The sequence below is a fragment of the Melospiza melodia genome, chromosome 3, assembly GCF_035770615.1.
Source record: "Melospiza melodia melodia isolate bMelMel2 chromosome 3, bMelMel2.pri, whole genome shotgun sequence".
Lineage (NCBI taxonomy): Eukaryota > Metazoa > Chordata > Aves > Passeriformes > Passerellidae > Melospiza > Melospiza melodia.
The window spans coordinates 115,497,489-115,519,070 of NC_086196.1; the positions used below are offsets into that span (position 1 = coordinate 115,497,489).

General features: G+C 42.2%; 1 protein-coding gene across 8 annotated transcripts in view; it reads left to right on the plus strand.

The window, feature by feature from the left end:
* The window catches only part of BMP2 (bone morphogenetic protein 2), a 256,010-nt gene that overhangs the window by 72,579 nt on the left and 161,849 nt on the right, over positions 1 to 21,582 (plus strand). For 5 of the 8 annotated variants that reach the window (XM_063152820.1, XM_063152821.1, XM_063152812.1 and 2 more), the window contains exons 3-4: positions 7,365 to 7,465; positions 7,603 to 7,708. The gene's annotated coding sequence lies outside the window, so the exon portion shown is untranslated. The remainder of the gene's footprint in view (positions 1 to 7,364; positions 7,466 to 7,602; positions 7,709 to 21,582) is intronic. The other 3 variants (XM_063152813.1, XM_063152816.1, XM_063152817.1) reach the window with 1 other exon arrangement.

Sequence of the window (21,582 nt, forward strand, 5' to 3'; positions counted from 1 at the left end):
AGGGTAACCCCAGTGCTGGTCCCACTTTGGAGAGCACCCCAGCATGCTCTGGTGATGACAGCAAATGGGACATGAGCTGTGGTGTCTCACAAATCTCAAACCAAACGCTGACTATGCATTTCTGTAGATGGCTTTTTGGATTCAGCATCAGCATTTCTTCAAGGCAGAATCTGTCTGTTTCTGTGGGCAAATTCATCACCAAACACAACAGGATCATGAACACCAAAGGCTTTAGGGAGAGCTGTAATGTGAATAATTGTCATTGCAGCAGCACTTCCAAAATAATAATTTCCAAATGATTTTATAGTTTTGCTACATAAGTCACACAGTACCCAGGTAGGCTCAAATCAAAGTATTTCGACCTTAGTACATTTGAGCTAAGCCTTTATTGATGGAAATTTTCATGGAACACGTTTTCTCATGGAAATTTAATTTTCTCCATTTGAAGTTGTATTTCTTGCAGAGGAAGTGAGTGTGCTTGTTCATTGTGAAGATAACAATACAGCCAATGAATTGCATATGCCTGAGTAAACTCTAAACACACAAGCCTAACATGGAATATAAATCTAAATGTCTTGCACATGCTATGCAAATTCAAGAGTCTTCAATAGGGCCCTGTTTCACCAAGGAGCTGATTCCAGAAAAGTTTGAAAAAGCAGTGGAATAACTTTAACATTATTAACCCACATAAAGACTCCTGAATATAGTACAAAATCACTCATGTTGATATTGGCTCCCCCCTGGAAAAAAAAAGATCAAAAGTTTTTTTTTTTTTTTTTCCTCCCTGAAAATATTAGCCTTGAGTTTGTTTTCAGATCTTTAATGTAAAATTGCATTTACTTTCTATGTTTTCAAGACTGAGGCATTATTGTTACTCCAGTTCAGTAGGCTTTTTATAATCAGTTCTTATACTCACACTTATTTAGCTCTTTCTGAATGGCAAGGAGAAGATTTTCCCCACAAAAATGGAGGGTCTTTTCAAAGGTGGAAATACTTTAAAGAACTGCACCTTTATGGTTATTCCCAGGTTTGTTTATAAGGTTAGAGCCCCATAAAGTATTCAGAAGTAGATCAATGGGTAAGTTGAAGCTGACTCAACCTAAATTGCTGCATCCTGATACTTTGTTCATTTTCTGTTCTAGTATATTGTGCTTTTTAGTGCATTGTAGTATCGGGTTACTCAAACAAGATGAGAATGCTCATTTCAACAAGAGCAGGACTAAAGCTGGCTTTTTTGAAGAATATTGCACATTGTCTTTTATTGTTCTAATTTCAAAATGGTGCCTGTGTATTGTTGTCAGAACACAGAGAATTATAATGCATCTTAGTGGGATGTATTTGTTTAATATCTGCAGAGAAAACCCAAAGTAACCCTCTCTAATGCATCTTGAGTTTCTGCTTTATATCTTTGTTCATCAGGAGCCACCCTGACTCTGGGGTTTAGCACTAAAACCCTACCAGTCAATGCCCTGCTTCACTTCCAGGCAGAGCCTTACATGGGGTGAGAGGGTGTGAAAAAACCCTTCTCCATTCCAATTCTTCAGTCTAGAATTTCTACCTCCTCCACCTCCCAGGAGTGGCAATACCTTTGTCATAAACTGCTGCTACTGCACAAATCAGGGCAGCCCAGGTCCTGGGTGACAGCAGCAATTCTGTTCACTCTGCTGAGAAGAAATGCTGAAAAGCCTCCTATTTCCCCAGGGTCTTGAGAGACAGCTGGCAAACCACTGCATGGTCCATTCTGCACAGGGCTTGAGAACTGAGGGGAAGCATCTCTGTCCAACCTTTGGCTCCTTTTTCCTGATAAGAAGAATGAAAATAGCTGATGTGGAGGGAATGGTGAGAGCCAGGATGGCTTCAAAGTTAGGACCCTCTCCTGTATTCCTGGTGTTAGAGGGGAGGTCTGGCCTGAGTGAGGAATGCAGCCCCAAATGAGTTCTTTACTCCAGGATGTTAATTGCTGTTGAGACTATTTACCAATGGCCTTATTTAATGAAGTGATTTGTTGATCCTAAGAAGCTGCTTTATCTCATCAAGTCCACAGCACAGGAAATCTAATGTGAAGGTTTGGTCCCAGCAAAGTATGCTTGGCTTGAAGAAAAGAATCACACTTTGGGAAAAAAAAGGAATAATAGAATGTTAAATTACTAATGGCTTTTGCAGCTTGCTTGCAGTTTGATCTTTCTATGCTGTAAAAATTATTTCAGTATTTAATTTCTGGGGCTTAATTTATGCCTTTGCTTGGGTTTTTTTTTTTTTTTTTTTTTTTAATATTCTGCCTGGAAGAGTTTGTTTCCTATAACAGAAGAATAATATTACAATAGATGGTTTGCCTTTGGCTACCAGAAGCCCCAGCTGTTGGTAGGAGAATATTCTGCAGTAGTGTGTAAATAATGTTGAGACTGTTAGGCTTCCTTGGAACTGCATGAAAACACAGCTTACCTCTCCCAAACCTCCAGTCCAGGAGTGTGATTCTCTGTGTGCTGCCTTGGCTTTGATAGGGCTGCTCACACACTGCAGTCAGATAAATGCTCATGTGCTTGGCTGGGTCAGAGTCATGCAGCTGAGCCTGCTGAGGGCTGCAGCTCCTGCAGTCCTGCTCCAACAGGCTGTACATGAAGCCTGTACCTAGATGTCTTCAGTAATTTCTACTGAATATAAAGGGAATTCAGGATGTGGAAACTCCTAGTGCAAGCAGTTTAGCCAAGTGCCTGAAGTTGGATAAGATGGATCTGTGTGCTGGTGACAAGGGATTTCTCATGGACCTCACTAGACTTTCACAGAGCTGCTTACCTACAGATATGTTGTTTAATAAGGAAAAGAGAAACCTGTGGGAAGACAAAGAATATCAATAATCACACATACTTACATCTGGCAATAAAGTTTTTGGAAAAAAAATCAGTACAGCAGATTTTTGCCTTTGAAGTGTAATGCTATTAAAATGTTCAACATGAAGTTTCTATTTTTAAAATAGCAGTTGAAAGAAATGCACGAGATTAATAAGAAGCTAAATTGAAACCATGTTGGTTCATAGGTAACACAGACAAACACAGATTTAATGGGGAGAGCTGTGTGTGCTCCAGTTTGGGCCACTGCTCGTTTGGTTTTTATTTTGTCTTTCTTAGGAAGCAGAAGGGGGTAGAAATACCAGCCTGTTTAATCTCCTACTTCCTTTCTTAGGCTGTTGTTCAGTTGAGTTTATTAAGCCTTCTGAAACAGAAGCTTCTGGCAAGTTAAGACATCATCTGCCACCCCAATACATAGGGAGTCACTGATATAAACTGTTCTCCAGCAGAAATGGACAACAGTCTGCCCATGGAAAAGCCTTAAACACAATCAAGGGGGGATATGTAGTAATCATGTTGGGAATTGAGGTTTGAGTATTGAGCTATTGGCCTGGAAGGGAGAGAACATCTGACACAGGTGTCCAGGAGAGCTGCAGATCTGTCTCTGTTGTTGCAGCTGAGAATAAACAATTCTTGTCCAGCTAAAAAGCAGGAGAGAGGAATTGCATCTCCAGGAAAGTGTGTACAAACACATGGGATTTTGTTCCAAGGTGACCACAGTCTCGTCTCATGTTAACCATAGCTGCCAGCCCAGAGGATTTGATAAACTCAAGTTCTTAATATTAGATAAAAAATAAGGATATTGAGCAGGGAAGTAGTGTTGGTAGGTTGGACCCTGGAGAAGAGCTTTGGTTTCATTGCCATTGTTGTGACCATTTACAGGATGTCAAAATCTGTCCCACTGACTGCAGTGGATTTAGGATGATACTTGCCAGCAGCACAACAGTCCCACATGGCTTTTATTTTCCCCCAGATTATTAATTTTGTTTTAAAGGCTAAAGGAATTGTCTGGGTGGCAGTAGCAGAATGAGAACTGAAGGACCTTGCTAGTAGCCCAAAGGAGAATATGCAGATAGTGGCTTAGTTCAAGAATTGTTGGCAGCAGCAGTGAATGTTACCAGCAGGCACTGTTGGAGCTGTGTATGGAATAACCTGCTGTAAATAAATGGCACACAATGTCCAGAGAACATTTACATAAGGGAGACTTCTGTAAAATATTAAAGGAGTAAATGTAGAAAGGATTGAAGAACTTGTTGGAACTGAATGACAAGATAAAGCCAGGAGAATTTCTGCCCCAAGGCACTCTCAGTCAGCTCCAGCAGTCTCCCTCTATGCCAATATGACCTCCAGACATGTTTCCCAAAAGCAGGTTTCTGGCCATTCCTCTGAGGATGTTTGATTTTCAGTTGAACCCTGCATGTCTCATAACAAGCTCCAGGTCTGCTTTATGGTCACGGTTTGTGTTCCATGAATCTTATTTTTAGATAATGGAGATAGAGTCAGTGATGAGAACCTTGGGGAAGGCCACAGATGTATGGGGAGGAATCTGCTAGTGTTTAACAAGAGAACATTAAAATCTTTCCAGTTCACTGCTGTGATTGCTCTGATTTTACATATGAGCAAGTTACATAGGTTCCAAAGCTTCAATGGCTTAAGCTCTGCAAAATGTATGCATGAATGACAGGACCACAGGTGCAAATGATGACAGCGTTGCTATTTTTTTTTTCTGGCCAGAACTGTCCACTATTAAAGAAAAATAAGCAAAACCTTCAGAATTTTGAATGTTAGATGAAGAAATCCCAATTTTTTCTCATTGAGCGGATACCCCATTTTCTCAGACAGTGACCTATTTACTCAAGCACTTTAGAGTCTCAAAGTTATTGTTTAGGTGTTATATGCTATTGGTAAAATTGGTTGGAAGTAGAACTTTCTCAATTAAAACAAAATTTGAAGTTTCAAAATGAGTTTGCATACCCCATCAGATCAGGCACTCAATGAAGTTGGAGTGTTTTGGGCACTTGCTGTGTAAGGAATATTCTGAGTTTTACTTTGGAAGAGTCAAAACATTTTGATTCTGAAATTTGAAAATATGATGTTTGATAGCAGTGATTTTCTTTTATCATATCGTAAAGTGTAACAGTGTAAGCTCACTGGGGTGCAACAGTCTGCACACATGGTATGTATTAACATTTGATTTCATGTAACATATGTATGAGCTGAAACAATGAAATACAGTGATATGGTGAGAATAAAACATATGAGTCAAGATTAACTTGGGAAGTTAAAACATTCAGCTGTAAAACAATTTGGTTTCACAAAAAATGGTCTTTATTATGTAAAAACTACTACATCAAACTGCTCCTAGCTTTCAAGCAAGCTTCATTATTCTAAGTGAAACCAGGGATGCCCAACAATTTCCATTGTGGCGGCCTCTAATGCTGTGAAACTTTTACCATGCGTGCTGAAATCATCCACACTGAGGGCTGCTGCAGGCTGGAAATGATTGGCAGAAATGCTTTGGCAGCTTCTGAGGCTGAGCACAGGGAAGAATATATAATTTTGCTTACATTAAAACACTACAGCTGTTTCAGAGTAAAGTATTAAAAAGGGTACTGGGGTGGTTTTTTTGCCTCCCAAGCATCTGCCCTGGTTTGGCCAAGGTGTGAACTCATGTCATGTTCACACATTCTCTGTGTAGCTCAGGAGCTCTGTCGGCTCAAGGAAGGATTGGTGGACCAGGGACTCATGTTTGGCTTTTCATTTCACATTTGCTGCTCAAATATGTAGGCAAGGTTTGGAAGGAACAGTGAACAGTAGCTTCAAGTACATTGTGTTCTTGATCGATCTGATTGAGTAATTGTGCCTTTCTACTAAGGGCAAGCCAGCTGATCTGCAGAAAAGTCAGTTTGGTACATGGAACATCTGCTGCTCCTCTTCTGCCTTCACCCTCAAGGCCACGTTTCGAGGCAGGCGCGGTGAGACGATGCTCTCCTCTGTGCCAGAGCAGAGCCCGCAGTGCCAGAGATCTAATCAGGTGGTGACACCAAGGACTGGCAGGGATGCTTGTGAACATGGAAAAAGTAGTTCTCCTGGCTCTGTCAGACATGTGGCTGGCCAGAAGCGAGGTTTCACTTATAAGCAGGGCTAAAGTACACTTGTGTTAATAAGAAATCCGTCAGCTAAGGTGCAGATACTCCAATAATACGTGTGATGGGGTTATGTGCATATTGCGAATTCATTTGACATAGCTGCTCACTTGAGTTTGGTTAATAAAGATGGATGATCCCTTTTGGCTGGGAAGTGGCACCACTGAACCCAAATGTCTGCTAGAAGTGTAAGATGTCGTGGTTCCTGGCCTGCCGGGTGTCAGGAGTCACCTCAGAACACCTGGCCGGGGGCTGTGAGGGAAGTGGGGGTGGCATGGTGCAGGTTGTCACTGCTAACGTGGAACGGGGTGGCTTGTCAGCCCTGCTGCGTGAAAACCTTCAGGATCTATTTCTCAGTGTTTTGGAACAGCAGAGCTGCTGCACCCGGATCTGGGTGCTTGGGCATCGGTCTCCTTGTGAAGAGAGGAGAGGTTATCCGAGGCTGTGAGGCGAGACGGGGGGCTCCTCCCTGAGGCTGTGCTGTGAGGGGAGGAAGGGGTTGGCATGGACTGTGAGGAGGGAAGGGGGATCCTTCAGAGGCTGTGAGGAGTGGGATCCACGCTGAGGCCGTGAGGTGAGGACGTGGCACGGCCCGGGACCGTGAGGGGAGGATGGAGCTACCTGGGCTGTGAGGGGAGGACGGGGCTGCCTGAATTGTGTGGGGAAGAACGGGCACGGACGGGCCTCTTCCTGCGAGGTGAAGAACACACGGCCGGGGCTGTGAGGGGAGGAACGGGCACGGCCGGGCCTCTTCCCCTTTGGGGAAGAACGCACGGCCCGGGCTGTGAGGGGAGGACGGGTCTGCCAGGGCTGTGAGGGAGAAGGGGTTTTCTGAAGCTGTGAAAAGAAGCGGGAGCCCTCTGAAGAGTGTGAGGAGAGACTGGGAGCTCCTCTTCGGAGCTCTGAGGAGAGGAGAGGGATCCTTCAGAGGCCGTGAGGGGAGGATGGAGCACGGCTCGGGCTGTGAGGGGAAGAACGGGCATGGCCGGGCCTCTTCCCGTGAGGGGAGGATGGGGCACGGCCCGGGCTGTGAGGGAGAAGGGGTTTCCTGAAGCTATGAGAAGAAGCGGGAGCCCTCTGAAGAGTGTGAGGAGAGACTGGGAGCTCCTCTCCGAAGCTCTGAGGGGAGGTGGGGGCTGCTCCCGCTGCTCTAACAGCCCCACCCCAGAGCGCACCTGAGTGCCGCACTAAACTAACAATATCTGTAGGTTTTGTAATGAATCCCTGCATTGTTTTTGCAAATTATTGAACTCATCTCTTTCACAAAGGTAACGATATTTTGATTGCTTTATTTCTGTTGATTTAAACAGGCATCAGTAGTCAGATATTCACTACAAGTTCTTTTTCCTGAAACCTAATTTCTTCCACCCAGGTGTCTTGTGGGAATCTCAGTGCCATCCAAGCAGGAGCTCCTGTCTATAATTCAGGTTCCTGAAGGAAGGACAAGCTCAGCTGTTTGTTTGCACACATCAGGTCTGACTTTCCCCTTTGGGCTCCTACATTGTCCCAAGGGACCTGCCACTCCTGCCCAAGGCCCTCTGTGCAGTGTGGAATGTAACCTGGTGTCCAGGGTAGGCTGCTAATTACAGCTTTAATTTTATTGTGCTTAGGAGGAGACAGATATCCAGCCTTCCCTTACTCGTAAGTATGGATCTGAAGAAAGGCAGATAAGGTGTGCTGAGAGATGGGACAGCCCGATGGCAAATTGCCCATCAGGTGAGTAAAACCTGTGACTGATGAGCCCCATGAAAGGGTGACTGTTACTAGAACAATATATATGGATAGATAAAACTGTGTACCTACATATATATCACACACACATGTATATGCATTTGTTTCTATGTGGTATTAAGTTCCAAAAGGGTTTAGAAAATAAGAAAATGTGTGTTTTATATTATTCCTGTGTATACATTTTCATACCTAATACATTCTTCATTTCCTCTGGGGCCTTCTTAAAGAAGTTTCTAATGTATAAGAAGTGCAACTTACAAGAAACCAATGGGAATCTAAATAATGTCTAGCAATGCCTGATTTTGGTGATAAGTTAAAAACCCTTGCACTTTTTGACTCAGAAATGGTCTATTATTTTACAATAAGAAAATAAAAGCAAGGGTCTGGGTCTGCTCTTAGCTGTAAATACTGCAAGAATTATTTTAATTTTGAAAATGGTAAGCTGTGGTTTTGTTAGTTGTAAATTGCTGCAACTCCATAGCTTTGAAAGGGGGAACAGCTGATTTATATCAGTTGAAAATCTCTCTTGGAGTTCTTGATGTTTTATTCAGAAATCTTGGATCACAGTACATTAGAAATCACTGTGGTGGATTTGCCATAAATATTCAGGTTCTGTGGTGTGTTATTCCTTGAACAATCTCATTAACTTCAGAGGCTGAAAAGTACTCAGGCGGACCAATTTCCCTGATGAGCCTTGGGCTGGGCAGTATCAGCAGAGCCTGCTTCCCAGCATGCTGCTGGACTGAGGCTGCAGCAGCAGCTGCTCTGCTCCTGGGTCTGTGGGCTGCTGTTCACCAGCTGTGCTGGGTTACTGCAGCACCTCCTGGGATAGGCAGGAGCCTTTCTGCTGACTTCATCAGGCATTGGCTGTCCAGGGATCTTGAAGGAGATCAAATGGCAGCTACTAATGTAGCCTGGCCTTCCTCCAGCTTTAGCTATTGCCTGTGGTGCTTATACAACCTGTTTGGTACCTCATTTTGTCTCATTTCATAAACCAGAGAATGACTCAGCCATGCCATGCCACTCAGCATTGTTTGTATATTGTCACTTATCTTTGTTTTCAAAGGAGCTAAATCCAGCAGCCATCCAGTTACTGACCCTTTCCATATGAGTTTGTGTCTCCAAAGGCTGCCTGTTACCTTTACATGAATAACCAAAATAATTATGAAAGTTCAAGTCCTTGTTCATACTCTCTTAAAATGCTTATTTTTCAAAATGCTCAAATTTCAAAATTCAGATGTTTGGTGCTGTTGGAAGAAAAACTTGCAAAGCCTGGAACAACGGTAAGGTCGATGGTAAGGTACTGATGATGTTTCAGAAATTGAGCTGGTTGAGATGTTTCAAATTTTAAGATGCTGTTGGTCTCTTCAAATATAAGTTCTGGGCAAAGGAAAAAAGTAATAAAGGAAATAATTACAAAAATATTTCCATGAAGTAGTTTACACATTTCTGCACTTGTAAGATTTGAAGAGGGGAGGCACAGTTGATCAGGAGCAACGAAGTGTCAACGGCAGATGAGTTTGTTACTGTAGATGCTGAGTGTGTTTCTGCACTGGTCACTGAAGAAGGCAGACATCCACCCCCTGGAGTTTAGTAGCTCTCATCACACCAGGACTGTGTTCCCATTTTTCTCCATTTCCACCAGCACTTTGTCCTGCTTGCTGAGTTTTTTCCTTCAGGTTATTTGAGGGAAACAGGTGTTTCCCATGAAGCCTCAGTGCTCACAGCTCTAATGGCTGTCTCTGGCAAATGGATCCTTTGTGCTGTCTGGAGGATTAATAGAGGGTTAGGTGCTTAAAAAATAAACAGTGAGTTCAAACAGTGGGAAGGAGCAAAGCTGCGTGTGGCTGATGAGCGAGGTGATGTTATTTGTTTAGCAGAGGTGATACAGTAGTCAGAGATGCCATGAGGGGAAGGCTCCTTTGAAGGAAACAGGGGAGTTGTGAGGCAAACCACAGAGGAGCTGTTAGTGGCCAGTGGAAAAGGTTGTTGGGTTTGAAGCCTTGGAGCTCAGGTGCAGTGCAAGAGAATAGGGGCTCATTGTTAAGGCAGGGATCAGCACTCCCTTTTGTTCTGTGCCCTGCCCCCTCCTCCTCTGGCACTACAATAATAATGTCTTGTCACTCTTAAGACATGCTGGCACAGATTGTGTTCACTGATGGATGTTCACTCAATGGACGTACTAAAATGGTTTGTTTCTGTTGATGTATGTCTTTGTAGGCTCCTCTAATGGGAGTGTAAATAAATGAACCCTTCAGCAGGGATTTCTTTCACTGCAGTCCAGTTTAACCTCTGAGTGCCTTGCTGCCAGGAGTCACTCCAAATACCTTACTGCCTTACACTACTGCTGCCTTTTTTTGGAGTTTGTGTATTCCATTTGCTGCCCATTTGCACAGGCAACTTCCTATATGTGGATGCAATTAATTTTTTATAATCAGTATTTAGTAAGACAAGATTGAGAAATTAGGATGAGCACTCAAGAAAGGTAAGGTAAGAAAGATAAGGGCCTAATATTCATTGAGATGGTTTAAAAGATTTCCCATTATTTCATCTAGGGGTGATTACAAGCTCTTGGGATTAATTTGTTAAGATTGTGTCCAAGACCTGGTTTGTGTGAAGTTGGGGATTGTAGAACTGGAACTTTGTTCCTGTGGTCAGTTCTCACAAATATATAAAAACTACAGTGGTACTTTTCCTTAAGGCAATGGAACTCAAAGATATCTTCAGAAAACACCCAGAATGAGTGCATAATAGTGATAAACCAAAAATAGCTTCACAAGGAAGGTAGTCCCTATTGTATTATTCTCTGGAGATTTTTTCACCGTAAGTGTGTGGGAGCAGAGCTTTGAAAGGACATCAGCATAGTTTTCACAGCTCTGTTCTAGAGTTTGAAGTACTCATACTTGGCACAGTTTGACTAGCCTGGAAGTGCCATAATCTGTTATCCTGCATTTAAAGAACCATTTAATGATCACTGTCCAAACCCCATTTTTTTTCAAGTTGCCACTTAAAAAGGCTTCTCTAGAGAAACCTCTACACCAGCAGCAAGGAGATTCTGGTGAAGATGGAAATGGAAGGTCACAGACCTAGTGCTGATAGGCAAATTTCAGTTGTTACTTGGAAAAATTACAAAACTGGTTGCAGTTTTCCCTCCATTTCCATTATCCGTCAAATCAGTCATGGAATAGGAGAGAATGTCACATGGCTACAGAAATGCTCACCCAGTGCAGAGATCTGACATGATCCATGTAACCTCCTAACAGGCTGTGTGTTGGGACAACATTATACCATTATTATCATACCATACATCTGAAACAAAGGCAATTAAAAGCAGCCTTCTCTCACTTCAGTCTCTGGCATGTAGGACATGCAAATGCCAGATTTTGCCAGGAGACCCAGCTATTGACAGAGATCAGCCCTTCCTGAAATGCTTCTGCTAATTCTTGTCTATTCTATCTAGAGTTTTCAATGTGCATGTACTCACTGAGGGAGAAAATCCTCTTTTTCAAATATGCAGTTTATTTTTCAGCCTATATGTTTGCTGACCCTGCTAATGAAGTGCAATTTAAAAGCTGCATTCTAGAATGGGGAACATTGTCTCTCCACCCCTTCTCTTCTGTGTTTATTGTAGTGAAAATGTAAGGACTTTATTGGAAGGTTGGCCATGAGGACACTGGAACAGAGCATCCAGTATCTCCATATCATTCCTTCATTATTTATGGTTGCAGTGTAGTACATGCAGCACCAGATGTGAGTAAGAAGAAGGAGAGGTGCAAAAGAGAACTTCAAATGACTGTGATGAATAGTTGAAAGTGAACAGAGGGGCTTTTAAGGCTCCTTTAAAGAAAGCCTAATGCTCTGCTTCCCTAAGCAGCAGGCTACTGATGATGGAAAAGTCACAGATGTACCTGCAGAGATTTGGGAAGCTCTTGTTTCAGTAGGTCTTTATGGCAGCTAAAAAAATAGAATTCCTGTGCTCCTGCCAACTAGGTTGGCGTGTCCAGCTCGCTTTTCTCCTTTCCATTTTGCTCTGGAAGGACAATGTGCAATGACTTGGACAGTGCTGAACTCCAAACCATGTCTGTCCTTATTTAGCCACCTCATCCCCAGGTCCTACTTGTGTCTGGTACTTTTCCATACTTGAGCAGTGCCATCTCTGAGGACTGCTGTTTCTTGCTTGCATTTCTGTTCTGATGGTGGCATAAAATTCCAGGCCCTGCAAATCCTGAATCTTCTTTGCCTTATTCAAACAAGTGGTGACATTTTCTTAGACACACACAACCTGCACTTCCTTAATGGCTCCCTGGAAGTCCATCGTTAGTATAAATCAGGAGTGAAGAGCCTTATGTCCTCTTCCTGCATCACCCTGTTTTATAACGAGCTTTCTAAAATATTCTGAATTCAGGCTAAAAATTACTGGCTTTTCCAACCAACAAACTCCTTGATTAATTTTTTTGTTTCCTTTTTTGGTAACATGATTTGGAAAATACAGCAAAAATGTCGCAGATGCAAAGGGTTTTATAAAGGAATTATTGAAGCTTTTAAGTGAGTCTGTTGTCTGAGCACAGCTACAATTGTTTAGCGTGGAATCAAACAGCCTTTGTGCACTCAGGGCTATGTGGGATCACATCTCTGAGGGGGGTGCAATGTGTGGCTGCCAGTGTTCAGCTGGCACTGAGCTACTGCTTCGTGCTGTCTCCCCATGGGCTTTTCCCTTGTGCCACTTCCATGGTGGTGGGTGTGCTTCAGGATGGGCCCTGAGCATGGCCCAGGAGGTGAGGGGGAAGGGAGTCAGGGGCAGCCTGTGGGTGTTACAGAGAGCGGGCAGCGAGGGATGCAAATATGGTGGGTACAACCACCTCGAGCAGCAGCATTGCCTTGGTTTGTGCTGATTGCACTGGTAGAAATGTGCCCTCAAAGAGCTTCAGCTCCTAAGTTATCCCTGTTCTGTGAGGGTGAATTCATCACCAGAGCAGGCCACCCCTCTTTGTGCAGGCATGTAGGAAAGGGTAAAGCAAATAAGCACAGTGGTGCCGAAATCAGAGCAATGGCTGATGGAGCCCCGATGGGGAGCACAGCCAAACAGCCTGAATGGAATGTCAGTAAGCATGGAAGTTAAAAATACACTTCTCAGACCTTGAGGACACTCTGGGGACTAAGAAGCTATATTGATACTAGACTTCAAAAGTTCCAAATAAACAGCAGGATTTTCTCAATGCACAGAAGTGCATACTTGTGATGTCAGAGCAATGTTATTTCTGCACTGCAGATCTCAAGGCACATGCCTTAAAAGCCAGTCCAGATAAGTTGCAACTTATTTAATTTACATTTATAATTGCTCTTATTTTATTTTCCTGTATCTTTGAAACTTAGATTCATAGTGTGAATCCCAAATTTATGTCTTTCTGAAGAGAACATTACTCTCTTTAGGTAGAGTGAACGTCTTGTGTGAGAGCAGATGATCTTTCAGAGGATTAACATTCATTCTGTGCTAGATGACCTTGGACAATTGAAGTAGGAATGATTACATTGATTTGCTTTGGGAGTTGCTTATTCACAGATAACAGTGAGCCTCTAAAGCCAGACCTTCCCTGAATGGTCCTTATTCTAAGTGTTCAGAACACCAACGTGTCCCTTGTCCCAGTACAGGTGCCTTCCCAGTTGTCAAATGCTGGGCAGGCTTTGTCTTTTTACTGTAGAAAAAAAAGAACTGTAGATGCCATTGCCTGGATGGAAACTGCTGGAAATAACTGTAATTCTGTTTTCCCCCTCTGTGTTACACCCAGGAGTTGCTTCTGTGGATGTATTTTAACTCACTGAGATTTGTCTAGGACAACTTGGAAAGATTGTAGTGTATGGAGAAAATATTTTATATTTGTGTCCTTTTGGTCTAATAGCAAAGTTCAGCTAGAACCAAAGGCATGGTAAATACCATAAAAGAAAATCAAGTGTACAGATTTTTTAATAGTAGACAGAACCTGTGGAATATTTTTCTGTGATATAAGATCCTTGAATTAATTTGTTGTAGGCTGATGTAATCAATGCAAACTCCCTTAGTTAATCTGATCTCTGTGCTCAGTAGGATGTGGGGGCTCTGGAGTGCTCGGTAGCACTAACAGGAGCTGTTTTTAGAGCTGAACTCGAGCTCTATTATTGAGAACCCCTTGGAGGGCTGGGCACTGCAGAGCAGGACACTTGAAAGCCAGGTGCTGGGGAAAGGGAAAGTGCTGCATGAGCAAGAAGTGAGATTATAAATTAGAGTTCAGCTCAGCACGTTTGGAGTCACATCAATAGCTTAGGGGTTTGTAAAAGAACACCCTCAAGGATTCAGAATTACAGCCAAAGAGGAGGGAAAACATAATGCTTTAGTAGCGTGTGATTTATGCACCAAATAAGTTTGAATTAGTCACCAATGTGCAGTGGGTTTGGAAAGATTAATAACCCCTACCCAGCATTATTGTATGATGATCAGCCATAAATCTTTGAGTGGAATGGGAAGTAGCCAATCTTTTCTCCCTGCACATGGGCAGTGCTCGTGCTGTTGTTCAAGGGCTGCCCACTTTGAGTTCTGCTTTTTCTCTTGGGGTGAGCCTATGGATTGTTCATGGCAACCTGGGCATTTCCAGTTGGCTCGGAAGATACATGCTGCAGGTGGGCCTGGAAAGGGATGGGATACCTCTGTGGAACTGGGAACTCTCGTTTGACTGGGGTGAAGCAGAGTACAATCCACTCATTGGAATGGGCGCTTTTGCCCAGAGAGGGCATAGAAAAAGTGTGAAAATGCTGTAGGTTGCAAACTCAACATTGTTGCTGTTCATGACTATTTTGGTCCTGAATAACTTTTAAGATTTTTTTCCTACTTGTTGTGGTTGTTTGAAGTGGAAAACTTTCCATTAAGGCTAAAATCCTGTTCTAGTTGATGCTTTGCCCATTTGTGTTTGTGCCAAAACCAGCACGACTTTTGATTTCTTCTGAGCATCTGTCAGCTGGTGACCCACCACACCTTCTCTTGTGTGGCCCATATAAACCAGTGCCGACTGAAGCTTCAAAGAGTGACTTCCCTCCCTGTAAGACTCTACCTCACACTTATTTCCAATAAACTGCCATCCTCTCAATTTTCCACAAGCAACATGTAATTGAGCAGTAACCTCTGTGTATGAAAATCTGTGTGGCAGATGAAAAAAACATCATTAGACCGGAGGTAGCTGGAGTGCAGTCATGGAGTGTAAAGAGCTTAGCTCCTGTAGAATCTCTTTCATGGATATTTAGAGTTTAGGACCAAAAAAACCTCTTTGATTGAGGTGAAATTCTAATCCACCCAGGAAAGAGGGAGAGCTGTTTGAGGAAACAAATGTTGAAGAGGGCTGCTAGATCAGCCAAGTGTGAACCCCCTGCAATTCCATCTGAGCAGCCAGATTTGCTTAGGTTGTTGAGGGTGATGTGTCCCAGAAAATGCAGAGTCCATGAGACACAGGGAATCCTCCACATGGCAGAACAGGCTGCTGGTGTGTCATAAAAGGATATCTTTTGTTTCATGCAGCCTTTATAATTTTAAATGAGTGTTTGGCATTGTTTTGTTACCTGAATTTACTGAGCTGATATTTAAAATAGCTTTTTGCTGCAAACTTGCTGGACAAGATGTAATTGTTCTGTATAAAACATCCTGGTGGGCTGAAGCACAAGACTGTGAGAGACACTCAGCACTTGTTCTACGAGTCCATCCTGAGAAATGTCCCAGCCTTCCCTTCCCTGAGAGTGCACCAAGGAGGTGGCTGTGGTTGCTGGGAAGCCAGGAGTGGGGATCAGAATTGATACCTGCTCTTTTCAGCTTAGCTGAGCAGGCCTAGAGAGCTGAAGTAGTTCCTAAACCAGGAGTCACATGTGTGCTACCTCAGCTGTTGCCCAGAGGACCTTGGAACAAGCTGGAATATCCACATGAAAAATCAAGCAAGAATCCTCTTAGTTTGGTCTTACCTTTTCCAAGCTGACATGGAAGTACTTGCAAAGCTTTTCAGTGAGTCTTTTCCTGGCAATACTTTTGGGAATAATGATTGTGGAATCAGAACCATAAAAGGCATTAACATACTCTTCCTAAGCACACTTCCCCTGTGCACATCTGTGGAATGTGATTTTGAAATGCCTCAAATTCACACTCACACAGAATCTGTCACTGTTCCCTGTGACCTTGATCAGGAGCATTTCTCTTTATGCCTGTTATGCTTCCCGATAAGCAGAGCACCTCCCATTGACCCAGGCAGGTCATTATCCTCTTTCCCTTTATCAGGAATCCTTCAGCCAATTAATCACACACTGCTCTGCAATCTTGAGGCTCAATTATGCCTGGACAAGTGTTGCTCAGCTGTTCCTGCTGCTACAGATGTGACATATCCTGAGATTAGCTCCGACTCACAGAAGTCACTGATGCCGTATCAGGCGCTAAGAAAAGCAGGGCTGTCTGGGAGGGAGGTGACACCATCTTGGAAGCATTTTATCACCGAGTAAGTGGAGATGTCTAAAAAATCCTGCTTGCCACCACCACATCACAGCAAGTCCTTCTCACTGGCTGTTGCCCCTCAGCCTGAGACAATTTACCAGTATTTTCTAGATGGAGATGTCAGCAGAGTAATAAACTGTTAGTAGTGCACTGATGACAGACAGTAGCTAGTTCTCCTTTGGGATAGTAGATAGCTTAACTTGGAATCCCTGTGAGAAACCTATTTTCTCCTCTTTTGTGAAAACCTGTTTGATGCACATCAAGTAGCTTCTAGTTTTATTTTATTTCCCCGTTGTTATAATTTGCTTGGGGTACTCCATCATGGATGTGTGTGAGTGAAATATTTTGGTGGTATTTTTGATTAGTTTAAAAATTCTGTCGTAGATTATTTGTTTTAGTTATTGGTTGTTTGTTTTTTTCAGTAACTGTGGCTTGACACACTTAATTGTTTTTAGAGGGCCTAGGTTGGAATGCATTATGTAGCACCCAGAAGTACTATGGGACACCCACTGAAACTATCAGTGAGATGTGCCTAATCTTGGCAATGTAGTTCTGCATTTGTGGGGTTGTTCTTCATAACCATTTTCAGCTACACAGAAGCTCAGGCAAACATTTAGTACAGATGCTTGCAATTCTATAAAATTGTGTCATTCTCTTAAAAAAGCCTTCTGATTTCTATAAGCAGACCTTGTTAAAAAAAATTAGAGTTTTTAATATTTAATTGTGGTTCCTCCTGTTTTTATTTTTCAAAAGCTCATTTTTGAACAAGATAAGCAGATGTTGAATATGTAGTTGTTTACTATGGAAAATCATAAACTGCAGTATAACTACCCTTTATCACTTTCAGGCTTCAAATAAATTCACTTAGAAACCCCTGTGGAATGAAGGCATTTGCATTTCCCTTGTGGATGGTGCCACAGAGAGTCAGTGAGCAGATAGGATCTGCTTCTGCACCCTGCCCCTGCCTGGGGGCTCTTTGCAGGCTGGTGTGAATGCAGGACACGCAGGCAACTTAAATAGGATTTGGGACTGTGGAAGAACAACTGGGTTTAGCTGGGGCTGAGGCAGCTGTGAGCACAGGGCTGAGCTGGAAAATTTCTGCCTTAAAACACACAGATATTCTGCCCCTGGTTTTCTGCAGACAGAGCATTGCTGTGACCCCCACAGTGGTGTCTCCATTTGCACACAGACCAAGCCTGTGTGTGGGTCAGATATCGCAGCAATATTGCACCAGATACTGCAGACTTTCTTTGTAACAACGTGACCAGCCAAGGGAAGAGGGACTTGGACCTGCATTTATCCAAGGTTGGCACAGCTAAAGTCCATTCTTCATGGCCTTTGTGTGGCAGATTCTCACATACAGGTTCTCACTGACTGCTCGGTTCAGCTTGTGAGTGAGTCCGACTGTGTCAGGACACTGAAAAAGGATTTTTACTTCCAAGAGTGCCTTGTGATCTAAGTGTGGGGCTACAGGAGTCTGATGTGATAGATCTGTTGCTGAAAAAGCTATTTGCATCTTCTTACCAACGAGACACAGAAAATGGAGACTGTAAACATGCATGTGTAAAAAGGATAGTTCACTTGAAACTTGTTGCATTTTATTTTAATCCTCAAAATTATGAGGTAATGCTTGGGCATGGCTGATTCTTCAATAGCAAACACTGCACATCTATCTATTTTTTATGACCTAGTTATTTGAATTATAACACTTCTATTATTTTGGCTGTCCATACAGAGGAGAATATAAACTGCCTCTGTTTCTGCAGTTCAGAGCTCTACAACCATCCCCCTCCCACATTTTAAGATTAATTAAAGGGAACCTTAAACTCAAACACAGCTCAAAAAAAATCCAAATAGAGGTGGTCTCATCTTTAAGATGAAAAAGAGGATTAGAGCTGGAGGAAACTGAAGTTATTTTGGTGTTTTATAAATAATCTTCCAATTTCCTATCACTTGCCTCTTCATCTCTTGTAGGGTTACTGCTGGATTCTGCTACTCGTTTTTTCCAGACTTTCTACTGTCTGTGGTATTCAGCCACAGGAGTGGAAAAGAGGCTGGAAAGATGAAAGGAGCTACAGGCTCCTAAAGAAGGCATAGGAAATTTCTAGGGAAGCAGGTAGGAGCAGGGTGTGCAGTTCAGCTGGGGGAAAGCTGATTTGCCATTTAGTCTCCATAGGAACCAGGCAGAGCTAAGAACCAGAGCAGGTAGGACATCTGGCTTCTGATGAGGAAAGTAAAGGACACAATTTTCTATCAAATCATGAAATTTTCAACCTCTTTGGCTAGGAATGAAAATATTTAGCGTGTTATCTGAAAGGGGGTTATGTAGTGTTGTTTCTCCAGTGCTCAATCTCCAGTGCTGCATCTGTTGCTCTACTTGGGGTCTTGGCAAAATGAAGAAATGCTGAATAAAGTTTATTTCCTCTGTGGCCAGATTTTATCAATGTAAAAGCATGTCCTTTTATTTTATTACCATATGTTCTTAAAGGATCCCTTCCTGCTTGGAAATAGTTACATGTTTTTCTTGTTTTCAATGTATTTCACTAGTTTTAAAATGCAACTTTAAAATACAGCTTTACTTACAGTCTTGGCTGTAAAAACACCAACACCACCTACCTTTCACAGGTGGGGATGTGGAGGTGCAGAAGTATCAAGAAAACCCCAGGACCATCCTGTAGATCAGGATGCAGACCCCAGGTTCTCTTTATAATCCAAGAAGCATCACCTCTTTTGGGGACACTTAAAATTTCATTGAATTGGCCAAGGAAAATATTTCAGTGTTCAGACTCTCCTTATCTAACAGATGTGACTGGATGTGATTTAGCACAGGGTCTTTACTGAGTTAGGAAAAGAAAGACAAACCATGTGGTACCTGGTAAGTAAACTGCAATAAAATGAAAATATTTCATTCAAACATAAAAACAAAACTGAGAGCCTGACCTTAGAATGAGTTGTGTGGCAAAACACTACTGTGAGGTGAGATGGGGCCCTAAACTCAGTCCCTGCTGAAGTGTCTGTCAGTTTAGGTAAAATTGAATCCTGTAAGTGGTTCTGTAAATACCTGCACTGTTTTCTTCTGTGAAAGCTTCTCATTCCTAAGTCCTGCTTCTCCTTCCCTTTTTTTCCCTGGAAAAATGATGGGCTCTGGGCTGGTGATTGTACTTTGCCTTTCCCAAGTTCCATGTTTCTGGATGGATGTAATGTGGATTTCATGAGATTTTTGATTAAGGCCCTGTGAGCAGATGCCAGCATGTGTGTAAGCACTGCTGTATGCTTTTCTCCTCCTCTCATTTATTACCTTGCTGCATCTGAATACAGAGGAAATTAGAGATTCAGATTTGTATTTCTCAAAGAAAAAAAAAAAAAAAGGGAAAAATAGTGAAAGAAAAAAGCAAAAGAAAGGGGAAAGGATCCCACCAAAATTGCGTTGTGATTCACTGTGGGGTCGTGACCCTGTCCCGCTGAGACTTCTGTTCCGAAGTAGTAACTTGGTAGCTGGAGTTTTTTAAAGTGGTTGTTGATTGGCTTAGCTGTAAGAAAATCACATTTCCCTGAAACTCTTAGGGATACTTTAAATGGGAGGATTATCCAGCTGCCTGATTAGAAGTTTGGGTTATGTAAACACGGCGTGTTTAGATTTAGGCTTTTCAGTTGAAGTCCAGGCAGCTGTTTGCACTTAACTCCATCAAGAAGCCCAGTTAATCAAAGAGCAGGAAGGATTTTTTACCTTCTTAAACCTGTGTCATTATTTCTGCTGTCCAGACCCTTTGGAGTTGGGCTTGTTGCAATGTAGAACAAGGTCTTTTGGATGTTCTGCTGAGGAAACGGGAAAGAATGGATGGGCTTTGGGTTAGTGAGATGTGGTGCCTTGTGGATTTTTCCCTTTTGCTATGACATCATTTTTCCATTAGTTGAAGTCAAACTTGACTTTTTGAATCTTGGAGAGCTGCTCAGAAGAGAAGGTGGAGGCAGATCCACCTCAAGGCTCTGCCTCTGTCCTACACGTGTAGCAAGTCCAGCCATGAGGATCTGTGGAAACTGTTTACACTGGATTTATTTTAGGGCATTCTTGACAGTGTGAATAGGTAGCAGCATAAGCAACTAGCTTAACACTTCAGGATCCAAGCAATGAAAGAGTCTTTGTGTAGCAAAGAAACAGCCTTTCTTCTCCAGGAAAAGGAAAAAAAAGGAAATAAGGAAAGAAAATTCTAAAAAGTTTGTTTTGTTTTTCTGTGTTCTGTTTTATCCAATACCATTTTGGAAATTTAAAATTTCAGGAGAAGAAAACCCCTCAAACTCTTTGTAAAGCAGCTTCTCTCAGTGGTTCTCTCTTTACATTCCTCTTCTGATTGTTGCAATTAGAAGTTTATTAATTGTTGATTTCTATTTCTGACTTTTTTTTTTATTTTCTAAATCTAGAGGTAGCCAGATGAAATAGGGAGCACTTCAATGTGCATCTATAGCTTGCATACTTGTGATTAGCTGAAATTAATTTCTGATTACTTGATGTAAGATTTGCTGCCTTTTCTGTATGCTCACAGTTGCACTGTGTGCTTCCAAAACCTAAATATATAATACAGATTTTAAAGTACTAAACCAAGTTTGGCAGTGAGAAGCAAAGCATGTTAAAATATTTTATTTTTTTTAAACCATCTTCTCCAAATCTTTGAAATTGCCAGCTATTATATAGTTCTGTCCATTGACAGTATCACCAGGGAGCTCTGGTATTGCTGCTAACACACAAATGATGCTCCTGAAGCCATCGGAGGCCCAGCTGTGATCTTTTATTTTTTTCACCCAGAGAACTCTGGTTTCATAGGGCAGGCATTTCCCTGTCAGTTTATTGGATAATAAATCCAAGAGCTATAATTCCAGCCTGAATTACTAATCAGTGTCATATTGTAATTATAGAAAATATATTTGAGAATGTTGTTGCTAAATAGTGATTTGCTTTTAATCTATGGAACAAACTTTAGTTTATATTTTATAATGTACATGTCTTTCCCTGTAATTACATCTAATGTCTATGATGTTAACCAAAAAATGTATGTCAAATAATCCTGAAGAAACCCTAATTTCTGTCACTGTGTGGTGCCTGGGGACACATCTATTCCTGTAAGAACTGGAATAAAACCCCCACAAACAATAAGCATATGGGAATGCAATAGGCAGCAAAGGAGTCTGGTGAAAAATTGGTTTGTCTGTGCTGACATTTCATTGTGTCATTTGATAATGAGCTATTGATCAATATTTGCAGACAATTTAAACTGATCAGATGGTCCTGTCAGGAAGACCAGACAGTTGAATGATCTTTGTTTTCTTTCACTAGGGGCAAGACTATTTAGAAGGGCCTGGAGCAGGACAA